This window comes from Haematobia irritans, chromosome 1 (genome assembly GCF_050003625.1).
Source record: "Haematobia irritans isolate KBUSLIRL chromosome 1, ASM5000362v1, whole genome shotgun sequence".
NCBI classification, from domain to species: domain Eukaryota; kingdom Metazoa; phylum Arthropoda; class Insecta; order Diptera; family Muscidae; genus Haematobia; species Haematobia irritans.
Genome location: NC_134397.1, coordinates 110,262,938 through 110,269,807, shown reverse-complemented (window position 1 = coordinate 110,269,807; position 6,870 = coordinate 110,262,938). Strand labels below are relative to the sequence as shown.

General features: G+C 26.9%; 1 long non-coding RNA gene across 1 annotated transcript; it reads left to right on the top strand.

Moving 5' to 3' along the window:
- Positions 1 to 4,562: 4,562 nt before the first annotated feature.
- On the top strand, positions 4,563 to 5,060 carry LOC142241298 (uncharacterized). The gene is made up of 3 exons (XR_012723565.1): positions 4,563 to 4,630; positions 4,760 to 4,835; positions 4,930 to 5,060. It is a non-coding gene; the product is annotated as an uncharacterized LOC142241298 (long non-coding RNA).
- Positions 5,061 to 6,870: the final 1,810 nt, after the last annotated feature.

Genomic DNA, 6,870 nt, shown 5'->3' with positions numbered 1-6,870 from the left:
AGGGAACTATGTTGATTTTTACAAAAAATGTGTTTTTCTTTGTTACACCGGGGACTTATCAGCCAACCTGTTATATAATTATAGACCGATATGGATAAATTTCTTCATGGTTGTTAGAGCTCATATACCAACACCACGTGCCAAATTTCAACCGTATCGGATGAGGTTCGCTCCTCCAATAGGCTCCGGAGCTCAAATCTGGGGATCGGTTTATACGAGGGCTATATATAATTATGAACTGGCGCCAAAGACATTTTTATTTGTTTGAACGATGTGATTTTCGTAGAAATTGGGTAGAATGCATTCCATATATTAGTTAACTTTTTCCTACATTTATGTACCACTAACATATACTACAGAATGAAAAAATATAACTGAATTGAATTCATATATGGAATGATTTTATTGAACTTTTTTCATTCATTTGGACAAATCTTACATATTTGTGGTAAACCTTTCACTTCAAAATTAGAACTGTTTATCTTCGTTTTTATACATTATATATTTTATATATATTTATATATTTACATACACAGAAAGAAATGTCTCGTAAATTTAAGAAGATTTTTACAATAATTTATTACAAGAATTTTCCAGAATTTTAGTTCATTTTTCGTATCTTCAACGAAAATTAACTACTCCAAAGGAAATTTTACAAATTCTAAGTAACAATCGTTTAGTTCATGACCTACAAAATACGATGGAAATTTCCTTAAAAAATTTCTTAACTGGTAGTTAAAAATTCGTTTGTCATGCTATAAAACTACTTGTGAAATGTAAAGTACTTTCTAAATAATTAGTGCAATTTACTATACGATTTTTTTGTATGAGAAAATATTTTTTTACGAAAAATGAACTTGAAAGTGGATAGCAATTTCTTACTGACAATTCCTATAGTTAATAATTGTTGGTAGTTTTTAGTTCACATGTAATTAAATTTATAGACATTTTCGTCAAAAATGGTAAATAACATTTCATGAAGTTTTTGCAAATTTTAAGTTAAATGTTTCATGGTTCATAAACTGGTGTGCCTTTACGAATATTATTCTTAGAGTAAATTGTCAACAGATGCGATGAACTAATGCATAGTACAGAGATCATTATCGGCATAGTGTAATGTGATTAATGTAAAGATGATGTTACTTGAGTTTTGTTTGAGTGAGAGTAATGCATTAATGAGAAATGGTATCAAGGGCTGGTTATGTTGTATATACATGAGCGTGGGGTTGTTTTTATTTTTGTTCATTTAGTGGTTTGTGTGTGTGTGTGTTTGCTATTCGTGGATGGTTTATTTGGCTGGATGAGGTGTTGTTGTCAATGAAGGCACATGTGTTTTTGTTGTTGTAGGAATTTTTGGCTTTACTTGGTTTTGTTTGGCATGCTTCAGTTGTATAGTTGGCGTTGGCGTGGGCTGTTGCATCTTTTAAGCAGGTATGCAACAAGGGAATATAAAAGCATGGAATATTTTGGATTTTTGAGACATATTTTGGTGTTTGTTTATTAAACATTTTAAATGAAAGTTATCAATATTTTATCGGTAGTTTAGAAAAAAAGTTATTAAGAATATTTAGGAAAATATGTTGAAAGTCTATTGAAATTGTTATTATTCAATGTAAAAAATTAATATTCAATTCCAGATAAATTTGGAAAATTGTTGTTATATCTCAGCGTATAGGTTCCCAGCAAAAAATTTGGAAGTTCTTCTTAAGGCACAACTTTAAAAGCACTTCCAAAAATGTTGTTTATTTTAACTGCACAGGAAGTTCTTTTGTGTCAATTTTATTATAATCCGCTTTTTTCATATTTTGAATGGGAAATTTAAAATTTTATTGTTTCAAATGGGTTAAAAACAGATAAAAAATTAATAGAATAGTGCAAATTATTAAAATTTTGCCGAAAACAGGCTAAATCTTTTCTAGAAAAATTGCGAATTTTTGAAAATATTTGATGTCAAACGTTCCATACAAGCGTTATAATGCATTAAAAACCATAAAAAAATTAAAAATTATGTATTTGTCAAAATATCACAAAATTTCTTTATTCACATCCAAATCACTGGATTCACATTACACCTTAAGAAGTGATGCAAATTCAGTGCAACGGCTGTTGAAATGGTGGACATCCGTGCTATGACAAGCCCATGTTAAACTCATCGCTTCTGCGCCAATTTTGCACCACTTCCGGATCCAAAAAGAACATTTTCACTACTTTTTTGGCGACGCTTTTTTTGCTGGGTTAGTCATAAATTGGTAAGTATTTTTTTAATATGGCTTTCTTTTAAAAATAATATTTTTTATGTATATTATTATTTGTTAATTATGTTTTTTTTTTGGAAACCAGCTTAATGTTTTTCTTTGTTGTAAAAGCAATATTTAATTTCAGAGCAACTGCAGATGGATACGAACAAATTTAAAAAATAGAGAATTGGTAAGTTTTCTTTTAAAAATTGGCTTTCTTTCAACTAGAATGATTCCAGTTTTATGACCTTTTTATCATCAAAATTACATGTTTTTAATACCTTATTTTAGTATTTCTTTAATCAAATTTTTTGGAAACCAATGTAATATTTTTAATGTAAAAAACAAATATTTAATTTCAGAATAACCCCTTAAAAATGTGAAAAAATTTTATTACTCCTGTGCTTGTACACAGAAAAAAAAGTGTCTCGTAAATTTAAGAAGATTTTTACAATAATTTATTACAAGAACTTTCCAGAATTTTAGTACATTTTTCGTATCTTGAACGAAAATTAACTACTCGAAAGGAAATTTTACAAATTCTAAGTAGCAATCGTTTAGTTCATGGCCTACAAAATACGATGGAAATTTCCTTAAAAAATTTCTTAACTGGTAGTTAAAAATTCGTTTGTCATGCTATAAAACTACTTGTGAAATGTAAAGTAGTTTCTAAATAATAAGTGCAATTTACTACAAGATTTTTTTGTATGAGAAAATATTTTTTTACGAAAAATGAACTTGAAAGTGGATAGCAATTTCTTACTGACAATTCCTATAGTTAATAATTGTTGGTAAAAAATTACACAATGAAATATTTTTAGTTCACATGTAATTAAATTTATAGATATTTTCGTCAAAAATGGGAGATAACATTTCATGAAAATTTTGCAAATTTTAAGTTAAACGTTTCATCGTTCATAAACTTGTGTGCCTTTACGAATATTATTCTTAGAGTAAATTGTCAGCAGATGCGATGAACTAATGCATAGTACAGAGATCTTTATCGGCATAGTGGAATGTGATTAATGTTAAGATGATGTTACTTGAGTTTTGTTGTGTATATATGAGTGTGGGGTTGTTTTTATTTTTGTTTGTGTGTGTGTGTTTGTTCGCGGATGGTTTATTTGGCTGGATGAGGTGTTGTTTTCAATAAAGGCACATGTGTTTTTGTTGTTGTAGGAATGTTTTGGCTTTGCTTGGTTTTGTTTGGCATGCTTCAGTTGTATAGTTGGCGTTGGCGTGGGCTGTTGCATCTTTTAAGTAGGTATGCAACAAGGGAATATAAAGGCATGGAATATTTTGAATTTTTGAGACATATATTGGTGTTTGTTTATTAAACCTTTTAAATGAAAATTATTAATATTTTATCGGTAGTTTAGAAAAAAGTTATTAAGAATATTTAGGAAAATATGTTGAAATTGAAAGTGTATTGAAATTTTTATTATTCTATTTAAAAAAAAAAAAATAATATTCAATTCCAGATGAATTTGGAAAATGTTTGTTATATCTCGGCGTATAGTTTATTCATAAATTGGTAAGTATTTTTTTAATATGACTTTCTTTTAAAAAGAATATTTTTTATGTATATTATTATTTGTTAATTATTTTTTTTTTTTTGAAAACCAGTTTAATGTTTTCTTTGTTGTAAAAATAATATTTAATTTCAGAGCAACTCCAGATGGATTCGAACAAATTTAAAAAATAGAGAATTGGTAAGTTTTCTTTTAAAAATTGGCTTTCTTTCAACTAGAATATTTACGTTTTTATGACCTTTTTATAATCAAAATTACAGGTTTTTAATACCTTATTTTAGTATTTCTTTAATCAAATTTTTTTGGAAACCAATGTAATATTTTTAATGTAAAAACAAATATTTAATTTCAGAATAACCCCTTAAACATTTGGACAAATTGTTAGTACTCCTTTGCCTGTAATTTAATATTGAATTGGTAAGGATTCTTTAACCTTCTTTTAGCCCTGGGCAGTCATCCTTTTGTCATTTTGACTACGGCTCATTTCAAGACGCTAAAATTTTCATCGTGAGCGAAAAAGTGAACCAAACTTGAGTTTATTTTCTTATTCAATTTGGTTTTAAGTAGTATAAAACAAAAATTCATAAAACGGTCGAATTAGTATAACTTAAATTCACCATTTCCCAATAGACTAAAATGCATTTTAAATCGAAAATTAAATTACGTGTCGTCATTTTGACGAATGATGATTGTCTAGGGTTATCAAGAATATTTGGTTTTTAATGCATATTATTATTTTTTTCATTAGATTTTTTGAAAACTTATTTAATAATTTTATTTAATATTTAATTTCAGAGTAACCCAAATAAATTTGGACAACTTTTTATATTTCCCCTCAGCGTACAATTTAATAGAGAATTGGTAAGTTTTATATTAAAACTTTGGCTTTCTTTCAACTAGAATATTTATTTTATTATATCCTTCACATCGATAACAACACAGTTTTATGAGTTTATATAGAATACTTCATTACTTTTCTAATTGTTTCAGGTACACATTTTATGAGATACGTTTTCCAAAGAAAAGTTGAATTCTTTACACCATTTGATAAAATGCCCCAAATATGGTAAGTTACAAGCTAAAATGAAGAATTAAAAATTATATTTCATTACATGGTGTTAATTTTTAACAATTTTCATTTTTGTTTCCATTTTTTCCAGCAAGATATGTGAAAAAACTACCTACGATGAATAAAAAAAGGATAAGTCAAAATGTCCAAACAGCGGGTTCAAATGAACTACTCTCTGTGCCACGTGGTCATCATTTTTATTCACAAAAAACATTGTATTAAAAACTTTCATCATAAGTTTTTATAATAAAGTACTTTTGCTTAAAGAAAGTTTAATTTTAATGTATGAAAATTTTCATAATAGTAAAACGGTTTGTTGTTCCTTTAATTATTTAATTTCTCTGTACTGTGGAATGATTGATTTAAAAATAGTTTAGTCGTCGACATTTTAAAGAGACTGTTAACCAATTTTTATTATCGGGTTTCCCACAAAATAAGCAAGTAAACCAAAATAATACTGACTTTTTAACTTGGTAGGGGTATATAAATCTTATGGTGTTGTAAAAATGAACTAAACTACAATGTTATAGATGAACTAAAATTTAAGAAAATTATAAACTAGACAAGTTGAAAAAAAATCTTAAGGGCTAAATCGTGGTCAATATTACTACAGTTTAGTTCATTTTGCAATGGAAAAGGGTTCACTGTTTTTTCAGTGTAATTTAATAGTGAATTGGTAAGGATTCTTTAACTTTCTTTTAACCCTGGACAGTCATCCTTATTTTTTGTACATTACCGTCATCCTTCGTCACTTTGACTTCGGCTCATTTCAAGGCGCTATAATTTTCATCGTGAGCGAAAAAGTGAACCAAACTTGAACTTATTTTCTTATTCAATTTGGTTTTAATTAGTATAAAACAAAAATTCATAAAACGGTCACATTAGTATAACTTAAATTTACCATTTCCCAATAGACTAAAATGCATTTTAAATCGAAAATGAAATTACGTGTCGTCATTTTGACGAATGATCACTATCTACACTGAAAAAACAGTGAACCCTTTTCCATTGCAAAATGAACTAAACTGTAGTAATATTGACCATGATTTAGCCCTTAAGATTTTTTTCAACTTGTCTAGTTTATAATTCTCTTAAATTTTAGTTCATCTATAACATTGTATTTTAGTTAATTTTTACAACACCATAAGATTTATATACCCCTACCAAGTTAAAAAGTCAGTATTATTTTGGTTTACTTGCTTATTTTTTGGGAAAACCGATAATAAAAATTGGTTAACAGTCTCTTTACAATGTCGACGACTAAACTATTTTTAATCAATCATTCCACAGTACAGAGAAATTAAATAATGAAAGGAACAACAAACCGTTTTACTATTATGAAAATTTTCATACAATAAAATTAAACTTTCTTTAAGCAAAAGTACTTTATTATAAAAACTTATGATGAAAGTTCTTAATACAATGTTTTTGTGATTAAAAATTATGACCACGTGGAACAAGAAAGTAGTTTATTTTAACTCGCTTTTTGGACATTTTGACTTTTCCTTAGTTTTTTATTCATCGTAAGTATATTTTTCACATATCTTGCTGAAAAAAATGGAAGGAATAATGAAAATTTTTAAAAATTAACATGTAATAAAATATAATTTTTTAGCTCTTTAAATTAGCTTGTAACTTACCATATTTGGGGACATTTTATTAAATGGTGTAAGGAATTCAACTTTTCTTAGATAAACGTACCTCATAAAGTTTGTACCTGAAACAATTAGAGAAATAATGAATTAAGTAATATATTAACTCATAAAATTGTGTTGTTATCGATGTGAAGGACATAATACAATAAATATTCTTGTTAAAAGAAAGCAAAAGTTTTAATATAAAACTTACCAATTCTCTATTACATTGTACGCTGAGGTTAAAAAGTTATCAAAATTTATTTGGGGTTACTCTGAAATTAAATATTTATTTTTTACATTAAATAAAAAACATTAAATTGGTTTCCAAAAATCTAATTAAAGAAATAATATGCATTAAAAAAGTAAATAATCTGGTTAAAAGAATGTTAAAGAAA